This window comes from Myiozetetes cayanensis, unplaced genomic scaffold (genome assembly GCF_022539395.1).
Source record: "Myiozetetes cayanensis isolate MyiCay16 unplaced genomic scaffold, myiCay2020 scf6-25, whole genome shotgun sequence".
In the NCBI taxonomy this organism is placed as follows: Eukaryota; Metazoa; Chordata; class Aves; order Passeriformes; family Tyrannidae; genus Myiozetetes; species Myiozetetes cayanensis.
In genome coordinates this window covers 52,951,395-52,963,456 of record NW_026087853.1, presented here as the reverse complement: position 1 = coordinate 52,963,456, position 12,062 = coordinate 52,951,395, and the positions used below count along the sequence as shown (strand labels likewise).

The following is a 12,062-nucleotide window of genomic DNA, read 5'->3' as shown; positions in this document are numbered from 1 at the left end:
TACAAGAGAGTTGGAAAGGGACCTCTTAGGTACTGGAAGGCTGGCCCAAGGTCTGTTGAATTACCATAAGACTATTTAAAGTTCATTACAGAACATCCCTGCACATTCCCAACAAAAACTTCACATGGCTTTGGAAATTCTATTTTGATGCTTGGCATGGCAGTAATACAGAACAATGAACTGTAACACCCCTTTGGGCATTACTGGAGTCTAAACAGGCAATAAGCTGCAAGCTTAAAAGGTCTGAGAAGGATTTATTGTGGACTAGTGGATCCAAAGAAACTGCTTTTCAGGAAGCCAAAACTCCACAACACACACTTACAGTGCCAGGCACAGTCATATTAAAAACTGAATTGGTAATATCCCCTTGGCTGAATGCAGCAAGTGGAGAAACTGCTGGCACTGCTTCTCCAGACCACGGCAGATGAGATGTCAGTGCCAAGAACAAAAGTTTAAATCTAACTCACATATTCCCATCACACAAATAAAGCACCTGCTTCACCAGGTCTTACCATCACAGCTCTAGGAGGCTAACAGAAAGAAGAAATGAATCCACGTTTCCTCCTAGTTACATCAGCGTTACTGGGACACCGAAACAAGAACAATCAGAATTTGAACCACATATAAGCTAAGGCAGCAGTGTCTTACCATTTGTGTTGTGGTAGGGTCTACCTTTCCCAACAAAGAATGGGGTTTCTCTCACCCAATTCCCCATTCATTTGCCCACAAAAATCTGGAGGAGATAAAACCCCCGAAAACATAACCTCCAGTGAACACAGGGTTATAAGCTCAGAGAAGGAAGAGGGCAGCACACGCAGCTCAGATTCAAGCACAAGTCTGAATTTTTTTCCTTTCATGGAACTAAGAATCTAGGGATCATTTTGGGGAAGTTTTTACTTGCTTGTAAATGTAACTATGCATAGATGAAAGAGTTAGTCATCTTCTCCATGTCAAAAATAAACGCAGCAATTTCCAGAATGTGTCACAACACAATATTAACTATGTATCTGCACTGTCACTGAATCACTGGACACTTAATAGCCTAAACTTATTTTCTGGAAATAGTCTAATGTACTGTGCTAGAATACCCTCAACTACTAACATAACTTTTTAAAGAGTCAATTTGCAGTAAAAACACCTGTAAACTTGGTCCCAGTGATGAGTAAAACAACCAGTGTGCCATCCCTGCACAGCCAGGCTGCCAGACCCAGAGCAGAGGCTGCATTTTTCAAATTCACGGACTCCTCACACAGCAAGAGCTTGAAAAGAAAAGGTGCATCCAAGAAACAATTTGCTCACACACAAAATGCATATTTTACAGGTACATGCAAACCATGCTGCTGGGACAGACATACAAAGCAACTTCTCAGCCTTTCCATAGCACATTGGCTCTGGATCCAACATGTGAGCAAGGTGAGACAACAGAAGGACCTTTGGGAGGCAGATCTGAAAATCAGCCACCTGAAATTGTCTTTGTTTTAAGAGAATCAAAACACACCCTGCCCTTAAGAAGCAAGGCCTCTTCCACAAGAAAAGAGCTTTTCTGCTGATGCCAGGGGAATCAAACTGAGGCAAAGGACTCCTGAGGAACAGATATGTGTTACCAAGGACTCACAACAAATGTTACAGCCACGTGGAAGCATCCCAGTGGGAAATATACAGCATTTGCAAGTTTTCCCTTGAGTTTTCAAGGTACTAATTATAAAATACCAGAGCAGCGAGACAGCTGGAGCAGATACAAGGTATGTGCTAGAAGAGGTGAAAGACTAAAGCATGGTGAAACCGGATAGCAATCACCTCTCTTGCTTTATGATTTTTTACACTTAAAGAACATCTCCAACCAAAGGCTTTCTCATCTCCTCAAGGCATGGGACATGGACACTAGACAAGAAAACTCCACTTCAGCATATCTTCTTAAAGAAAAAGTGTTTTCAGATCATTATTACTTCTGTATTCTAGACAAAACTGAAGGAAACCTGAACTCCTTACAAACAGCAGAGCAACCACCACCCTGATATCAGGGATAGTGCTATACAACCTTGGAGCAACATTAAGGCAATTAAGAACAAAACACACAATAAAATTCAGAGTTTGAAACAGAGACAACTTCCCATTTCTGTGTAATTTTCTTTATCCTAGTTCGTTAAGAATTCACCTAATTTTACAGCCGCAACAGGAAAAGTCACATTACTTTGCTGCAGACCACATGGCAAGAGGCACTTGAATGCAGCATGCTTCAGTTTCCTATCAGAACTTCCTTTCTCCACCATACACCACAAGGCACATCTCCAATATTTTTTGCCAGTACTATTAAGAGCAACAAAAGTCAAGTAGCATTTTAAAAGTTTTATTTGGGAAGTATCAACTTGGCAGGTCTGTTTAACATGGGGGATGATATATACATATCTCACAAAAACAACGCTGAAAAGGAGAACTGAATCAAATGTATGAGTCAAATGTGCTAGTACCTGGCTAATCAACCCCACCACAAAGCAGCCTCCCAGCCCTGCAGTATGGAGAAACCAAGACATAAGAAAAGGACTAAACTTCTCAACCCAAGGTTTTAAGTGAAAAAGACCACTATGCCTGTGCTGTAAAGAAGTGTGTTAACTCACATCAGCTGATTTATGGAATCTTGATGTCTTCCGGTGTATGTCATTGGTGACCCCATCATCCCAGCCCTGTGCTACTGCCACGGCAGGCCCTGCTATCTGCTCGATGGGGAAGGCAGCAGTGATAACGAGGAGGTGGGGCAGGATTCAAGTCAGGGGAGTAAAGTGGCTAATTACTGCTTTGGGCAGCAAGTAAAATGGTTACAAAGATAAAATTCATATTTTAAAGACAGCTTGTATTTTCAAGCAGAGAACTGTAAAATCGTATGTTTTATCAGTTCCTAAAGAAATGAAACGTGACAAAAACCGAGACTGAGCATAAGATTCAGTTAGAGTACGACTAAGATCAAGGACGTGTTGAGCACTGAGTTTTAATTCTTAACACCTTTACTGACCTCAAAATAGAGAAAAACTGTGTAATACCTCTAGAGTCAGGAGCAAAAATTTGCTGATGCTTCAGTACAGTACTTTAGAAGTGCATTTCTCAGATGCATCCTCCATAAAGGAGAAACCCCATCGTATTTAGAGAAACACACAGACACCTAAAACTAAGCATAAGTGTACATACACTCATTTAGAGTGCTTATGTCAATGATAACAGACATGAATTCCAGTTTGGTTGTTGGATAATCTGTTTTCCACCCATGTAAGATAATTAGCACACAACACAGAGTGGTGAAATGAGGGAAGCAAGATGCCCTCTTTTCTCCCAGATCAAGGCACTTCATGAACATCAATTAGATGTTAATGTCCCTGGGAGGCAAGCGTGACAAGTCTTATTAAGCCATTTCAAAGATTAGGATACTGAGTCACAGAGAGATTAAGAACTTCCTCAAAACCAACAGCAGAGTCAGAGAGGGGGCAGCTACACCCCAGCTGGCACTGGCAGCAGGGGACTGTGCTGCTCCACCTTACTGCAAGACTTAAGAGTCTCTAAGGGGGGGGGAATAAATCCACACTGCCATGAAGTTTCCTGACCATGCCAACATGCCTCCATTTCGACCTGCAAGGGACCATCTTCAGATACAAGAATGCAGTTCGGTTTCCATGCTCAGATCTCATTTTGGCTGAAGGTACCAGCAAGGTTGCCAATTGTAAATAGTTTTTTTAAAGTCGACAGAGACCTCCAGATCTTTTACGATAAGCTTGAGAGAGAACTTAAAACTTTTTGATACTAGTTCAACCCTATAACCCTTGGGGCAAATAAATCTACGTTCATCAGTCTATGAGCCAACTCACGGCCAACTATCTGGATTCAAGTCACATGCTGCATTTGCACATTAAAAACGGAGTGAACATGACAAGACAATCACTATCACAGGTTAACAAACACTTCAAAGCACAAAGAGAAAACCCAGCACATGCCATATTCAATTAGCCCAAAAGGTGAGCACGGAAGGATGTTATGCTGATTAACACACTCATTAAGACGCGTCCGAACTAATAGCCCACTTCAGTGTTGTAACACGTTTGGAAAGCACTTAGGTCTGTCTTAATCGCCGGAGCGAAAGATTATTTTGAGTTTTCCTGCGTGGCCGTCCGAGCCAGCGCGGCGTCACCCGGCGGTGCCCCGGACGCGCGGGGGGCAGGTACAGCCCGCGGCCGGCAGCGCCCAGACCCGCGCGTACAGCCCGGCACAGCCCGGCACGGCGCAGCCCGGCACGGCTCAGCAGAGCTCAGTGCAGCCCAACAGAGCTCGGCAGGGCTCAGCAGAGCTCAGTGCAGCCCAGCAGAGCCGGCACAGCCCGCTGGGCACCGGCCGCCCAGCCCTCCGCGCCCGGCCAAGCGCCGGCGCGGCCCCGAGCGCCGCCGCCCGCGGAGCCGAGCCCGGCGCTGCCGCCCGGGAGGGACCGCCCGGCCGCGGGGGTCCCGCTCCCAGCCCCGCTCCCGCCGCACCTGCTCCGCTCGCGGCAGCGCCCCCGCCCCTCAGACCTACCGGCGGCTCCACTCCACATGCTGCTGCTGCTGCTGCCGCCGGGGCTCGGTTCAGCTCAGCCCGGCGCGGCTGGGGCGGGGCCGCGGGCCGGGGCGGGCCGGGGCGGGCCGGCCGCCTGCCCCGTGTTAGCGCCTGCCCCAGCGCCCTGCGAGTCGCAAGGTGCGTGTGCCCCGCCGCTCCCGATCGGCGCCGGTTTGGGGTTTTTCCGAGCCCCGCAGCCCCGGCCGGAGGGTCCGGCCCCGAGCGGGGCGGAGGAGCTGCCACCTGCCACGGGGGAAAGCGGTGCTGGGACAGCGCATCCGGCGGAGCGGAACGGGGAACTCGCGGCGGTTTCTCTCGCCTGTTTGGGTTCTGTTTCTGAGGAAGCTTGAAGGCTGTCACGTATCCGGAAGGTTCAAGAAGATTTAGGTCGGCGTGCAAACAGGAGACGACTGGAAAGAAAGTTCAAGATCGGCAGCTGATGTGACTGACAGCACTGACACTAGGACTGCCTGGCTTCAATCAACAGTAACAACATCTTGCTAAGGGCAGAAATGAAGTTTTATGGAAAAGGAACAAAGAAAAACTATTAAGAATCACTTGAACTGCTGCAACAGGGAGGGTGAACAAGCTAAAGCTCGTATTTACTCACCTAAAGGTTTGATAAAAGCCCCAGCAGGCCTACTTTATAGGTAACCTAAACCAGTCATAAATACTTTGACATGTCCCGTTTAAGTGACGCTAAAGAAGACTGTGGCAGAACAAGGGAGCCAGACCGCGTTCTGCCATGACATGAGCTATCTGACCCTTTTCACACTTCCCTCCTATGACCCAAATTTGAAGTGGCTTTGGATAACACGGAGAGAAAACAAGTGTGAATGTGGCCCTTTTTATCCGTGCACAGCTGAATGTAACATAATCTCTAATGACCCAAGTGTTTCACCAAGTCTCTAAAATAATTTGTTGATCTTAAGGCAGAAATTTTGTTGTAGAAAATACCTTTCATTGAGGTTGAGATTTGTCTTCTTGCTTTTTGCATCGGGCTTGGCTGAACCCAAGTTTTACTCAATCATTAACTTAGAATTGCAGTATGTTTGTCTGCTTATTTCACTTCAGGAGATTAAGTGTACTTTTTCCTCAAAGTGATAAAAGCAAGAATATATAAAAAAAGAAAAAAAAAATAGAAATAATGGGTATACCAATTCCCTGTTATCTAAAAGACTATCTTCTTTAGCAGCCTTGGGGAAGGCAAGAACATGGAATGAGAAAATGCTCTTGGCAAACTTCCACAAAAAGTGGTCTGTAGTTAGCAAAGGGAGATGTGTGTATCATATAATATCTATACGATTTGTACAAAGTCTTCCTAGTTTCAGTCCACTATTGAGAGCCAGAGAACCCAGAAAATACAATGTCAGAAAGAATTTAACCCCTACTAGGAAATATTCCAAAACTTCCCTCTTTAGAATACATGTTCCTTATTTGTTAGGAAAGATCCTTACAGCACTGGCCTCCCATGTGTCTCTTCACCTTCACAGCTGTCCTCTTCCCTCCACACCTCTCAGAAAAAGTTAGTGAGTCCATAAAAAGATTACCCTCTCCTGCCAAGTCCTTCAAAAAATTTTATGCATCCCTAGAGAAACACATATGGGGCTGCATGAAGACCATCAGGGACCTTGCTATTTAGTAACTATAATTAGTGTATTTACTCATCATCCTTAACTATTTGATCTTTGAAAATGGCCAAAAGAATGTATAATTCACACTCACTAATCTTAAATATTATCATAACCATTTAAAAATTACGTTTCATTAGATGTTACTTAACCAGAATTAAGGAATTCTTTATTCACAGTCACACCTACCTCTCTCCAAAGGAGAACATAACTAAGATACAGTCTAATCTTATCACTCTGGGCTATGATGAGTACACTCAATAAAGATTAGATTAACAAACACTAATCAGGAACCATCAATCTGGCGTTATGTGGGGCTCTGTTGGCTACTTTAGCCCACCCTCCCTTCTGTGAAGAGTGGGACATGCAACCACAAAGGGAAATAGCAACTTCCCTGGGTGCTGCACAGCCTCCCCTTCCAGTGAGACCAAATTCCTAACTCATTTTTCTACCTTGGCAGCTGCTTTGTAAGTTTTTGTTATTGTTGTTGTTCAAACATAGCCTGTTCTCCTCCACTGAAAGGATAGGAAAAAGGAATAAGAATGAATAGTCCTTAAAAAAACAATCCAGCCTTATCAACTGGGATAAAGCCATGCCTGCTAACTCTGCTGTGGGCTGTTCATCCCTCTCACTGTGGCTGATTATGTGCAACACTCCCTTTCCTGATACGTGCAAGCCTATGTATTCAAGTTCTTGTAAATGTGGTCCTATCCACGTATCCCACACAATAAAAGCCCTTCTTGTGGTGTTCTTCAAAGTTAACTGAATTTTTCATACAGAGGAGATGGTCTGGCTTTTACGTTGTGGCCTGGCTCTCAGCAGACCACGCTGAGCTCCCTCCTCCACCACTCACCTCCTTTATGACTTTTAGAATCCACGTATACGTCATGTAGCAGTTCATAATCTACAGGGTGCAGGAAATAAGACCTACTTAGCTCATGGGGGTTATGGGGGTTAAACTTTGACATTCTGCTACATCATGTGAAAGGCCATTACAGGTAGCTTGATATTTTCCTGCATTCAGTTTGAAGTTAGTCATCATACTCATCTCTGGTGAGAATCAGTAGCTAAATACGTTTTTCTTCCTTCAGTAATGCTTTTTGTTTTACATGAACATATAAAGCCATTAGAGTGGTTTTTTTACAGGAATTTTGCTCTATAGAGTGAAGAAAAGAAAATAGACCTAAGGAAAGGAAGCTGAACTCTTTACGTGGGAGCATATAATTTTCCAGGAGCCCGGAATAGTAGGATTTTCTTACCACGTGTGCAGGAAATAGCCCTTCCTACCCATGTATCACATGTATTTAAATGCTATCCTTAGCATTTAAAGGAACTATTCTAGTGTGAGAGACCTTCTAAACAACATTTCTGTTCAAGTTTCCAAACACAATAACAGATTTACACATTTATCTTGAGGAACAGTTCAAAATACTTTGGTTCACTAAAATACCCAACAACCCAGAATTACCTACAAAGTACACATAGCTAATTTTCTAGCCCTCTTCCCACAGAAGACTACAAATTAATTTGTTAGGGAAGTTTGGGGACAGGCTTCTCATCACTCTATCTTCCTTATATCAGTAGTTTCTGCAGCAGAAACAGGAGTGAGACTCTTCCACAATGGCACAAAACTGCCAAGATTTGTATTTGCCCTGTGCTGCCTCTACCCTTTAAGAGGGCAAGCTCTAACAAACCATCCCACAGCACACCTGGCCAGTAATGTTACCAAGTTGGTAACATTAGTCTTTCTTTCCTCCATGCAAATCTTCTGTTGTTTGGGTTTGGGGCACGTGTATAGGTGGTTTTATTTTTTCTGTGTATATTTTCTCTGATATTTTGACAAAAAGAAGATAGAGCTTGTCTAATGCAGGTTACTGACACAAATCTAGGAAATTTCACCTTTTGGATCATGTCTGCTGGTTGACTCTCCCTGAAGCTAAAAAGGATTTTACTGACATAAAATTTCTAATAATACACCAAATCTGAGCACAGGACTCTTGCTCCCAGTGTCATTCAGTTCATTCATATCCCAAACCACTTTGCAAAATGCAATTTTAAAGATTTATAGAGAGTACCAAGCTAGTCACCACCAGCCTCTTCAAAATCTTTAGCTCAGGAATCATAAAAAATTCCTTCTTTGAAGGCAGAAGAAGTGACCCTCACACTTTCTAGGAAAACTCTCATTTTAGTAAGGTAAAAAAAAAAATAGTCCTGTATTTATTCCTATAAAAGAGTCCTGTCTCCCTGTGATTTTACTTCATTAATGGATAATGCCAGCTTTGGTGATGTTGGAATTACAAATCATGGAAACATTTTTGAGTTCTGGAAAGCAACAACCAGAACCTTAAAAACTTTGAGACTTCTCTTAGGCCACATCTCATTTGTAAGGTGTGTTTGAATTTTGAGAAAATTTGACAGAGAATCAAATAAGGTAGGCATTTGGAAGGGTAGAAAAAGTCATCATAATAAAGAATTGCATTTTATTCCTTTCCTGTCCTTATAGTCAGTATTTTAGTCAGCTTTTAAAAGATTTAGTCTTCCATAGGGATATATTTTTATTATTTCATTAAGGAATGTCACTAAAAGTCTTAATTTTATTAATGTTGAGTCATCAGAGTTTATTCCACAGATATTTTATCTTTTCATTTCTGACACTTGGGGGTTTGTGCTCAAAAGAATAAAAAAAAAAGCTTTTGATTTTGCTTTCATTTACACAAGTCACTACTCTGAGAAATACATGAGAGATATCAAAGGTATCAAAGCCATAGAGCTACTTCTCCTGTTGAAATAAATGTCAACATCTCACTGACTTCAGAGAGAAAAGGATCAAATAATTAAACGTTGTTTTGCATGGATTCCAATAGGCTTTGGATCAGGCCTCATTTCCCTAGCTAGTGCTTGCAGCTTTGCTGCTTTGGATTCTGCTGACGAATGACTCTCTGTAAAACTAACCCACCAAGCTCAGCAAAGCTGATAAGATTTCCTTCCTGCACGGCTGCACTAACACCTTCCCTGAAAATGTGCTCTGAATTTGGTCATACTTGATTTCAGATTAAGACTTTGCAGAGAAAATGGAAACTTCAATGTCCACTACAGTAATAAAAAAATTTAACACATAGGCAAATGATTACAACTGGTAAATAGATTCTGCTTTTTAGGGTGCTAAAACATCTGCATGAGCTGGTAACTGCTTGAAGGATGTCACATTGCAAAGCAGGCAGAGAGAATACTCCAGATTGTATCAGAAGAAAAATACCCTGATCTGTGATTGGGGAAGTTTTGTGAGAAAAAAAACAAACAACCAAAACCAAACACACAAACAATAAAATCAACTCAGAAGACTTGTGTATTTAGCACAGACCTGCATGAAAACAGTTCCTAAAATGTGACTGTCCGTGAATAAAGGGAACCTTCTGTAAACACATCCTTAATACAAATTAACCTTTCTGTACGTGTTGTCAGCAAGAACCTGAGATTATTTCTTGTCTGTGGGAAACCTTCTGTCAGAGACAAAGATCACTTTCCACATGCTTTGATCTTGGCATATTAAATCTTAGCAGGGACTTTATTTAATTAAAATGTTATTTATGTTTTGTGGGTGTTACTGAACAAAGACTTCCCTGAGTGTCATTAATGGAAGAATGACAGAGTTTGAACCAGTGAGGACCATCACGATAAGTCTGAGTGCAGAGATGTTTTAGGGAAATTACTGTTTCTCAGACAGCTGAACACTCAGACATACTTGCCTAACTCAAGGATGAAACCACAACACTTCTAAGTGCCATCCTTCCAGTTTCACAAATTCTCATTCTTCATTTTTAAGTTAAACACTTGTAGTAAGTCTGTGCTAATGTAATTGTTTCTTTAATGTCTCTGACTCCATATGCATGAGCAAACCCATGTTAGAAGTTCAGTGCTAAATCTTGGGGAAGGAGGTACTTTCTTTGGCAATGCCAGAGTTTACTTTGGGAGATTCTGGTGACTGATCATTTACTGTGCTGCATTATGCTGTATTAGAGAAGAGATGACCTCACTTCCCATGCTTAGCCAAGAAGGAATGACTAGGAAGAAGATATAGTTCCTTTTTTTTTTTTAATTATCTAACACAAATGTTTCTAACTCGCTCTATGGAGATCATAGAAAACAACCAGCAACTGCTGGGTATTAGTTTTGTCTGTTATACATCATTGTCTGTCTTGCCAGCCTAAAATAAATAAATTATATGTATTCAGCCCCCCTTTGTTTAAAAAATAAGGTTGCTAAGAAACAAGAGTTGTGCACGTTTAATGCCATTTATGGATTTTCAAAGGATACTGTCAAGAAGAGGGGAATAACTAGGGATCTATAGGTTCCACATAAATTTTGCTTATACATATTCCAGCAAGAAGTGTTGATACTTATAAAAATTTGGTTTACCTGTCGGTTTGCATTTCAGTATGATTTATATATGTTACAAATGCTACAAATACTTCATTCAAAACTGCTTAGTTGTCATGGTCCAGGAGGTCAGTGGCAATGCTCAATGAAAGGTGCATATTGACATTTTTCACTACTATGCTCATTGATAAGAGAGAAAATTTCATTCAGCCTCCTACATTTCACTGGAGTCAATACTATGCTCATTTAAAGCAATAACCAACTTTTCTTCTGATTTCACTCAACTGCAAAAAATAAAAAGAAAAAAAGAAAAAAGACTAAGACATCTGTTAAAAGCAAGAATTCAGCAATCATCACCAGAGGCCAAACAGCAGCACAGCAACACAACTGCTAAAGCTGAAGGTATTCATGGCATTGAGAGGCTGCCCACAACACAGACTCAAAGGAGACTTTCCCTAAACCTGGTGTTATAAAGTTGTGAGTTATAGGTCTCTAATCACTACCTTAAACTAAGGAAAATTACCCTCAAAGGATTGGACTTCTCACTGGGTAAAAATACAACCCTGCTCTCAAAATGCTACTTGGGAATATGCTCTTCAAAGTTTAATTGCTTTTTAACTACTCCCTGCAACGTCAAGACTTTTTTTTTTATTTTGTATCCAGCTACAGCAGCACTGAAGATTTCTCTTTCTTATCTGATCATAGAAAAAAAAAAAAAACAAACAGCTTATTCCTGTTTCCACCCTTTCATCCCTGGTTTCTTAAATGGGGCCTAAAGCCATTTTACCTGTTAAACCTTGTGTGATAATTAAGTTGTTCAAGCTTAGTCAATTTTGGTTTTCCCAGTTAAATTGGCCTCCTGCCAGCGTTGTCAGTCTTCCATAAAACTGTAGGGAAGAGCTCAGCCTCCCATAACACCTCTGCTCCCAGAGGAGCTCAGCACAGCCAGACAGACGTGGGCCACGCACAGACAGCGGCACTACCCAGACCCCTCTGCCAAATCCACAGAGGCTCAGGACAATACAATCCTCTTCAGCACTGCTTGTGAGAGGGAAGAGCTGTGCTATAGCTCACCTGGCAGAGCAAAAGAAGTTTTTCAGCAAGCGTTTTGGCAAGGTTGAGACCACGTGTGGAATAAGGCCATGGCCACTCTCCTCCCTGCCGTAAGTTTTGGAGATGTCGAGGATGTTGGAGGCAGTTCAGTCCTGGCTGCTGCATCCACCAGGGGTGGCAGGTTTTGCAGCATTACGTTTTCTGCCACCCTTTGGCTTAGGGCTGGGCAGAGAGGTGCCACCTTACAAATTGCCACCACCTCCCAGCGTAACACCAAGGCTTGTTGAACGGCCTCCTGTTCCCTGCATCTTAGCTCATGCAATCTCACCAGATCACAGCACAAACAATATTGTTCCTGACAACCTGCAAAATAGTTTTATGAACTCCATCATATAGTGTTTAAACATGCCATGTTAGCAACTTCAAACAAAC

At 42.4% G+C, this 12,062-nt stretch overlaps 1 protein-coding gene across 7 annotated transcripts in view; it reads right to left on the bottom strand.

The window, feature by feature from the left end:
* MICAL2 (microtubule associated monooxygenase, calponin and LIM domain containing 2) overlaps positions 1–4,597 on the bottom strand; it is a 78,005-nt gene extending 73,408 nt beyond the window's left edge. For all 7 annotated transcript variants that reach the window (XR_007631447.1, XM_050335470.1, XM_050335465.1 and 4 more), the window contains exon 1: positions 4,549–4,597. The gene's annotated coding sequence lies outside the window, so the exon portion shown is untranslated. The remainder of the gene's footprint in view (positions 1–4,548) is intronic.
* Between the last annotated feature and the right edge of the window lie 7,465 nt (positions 4,598–12,062).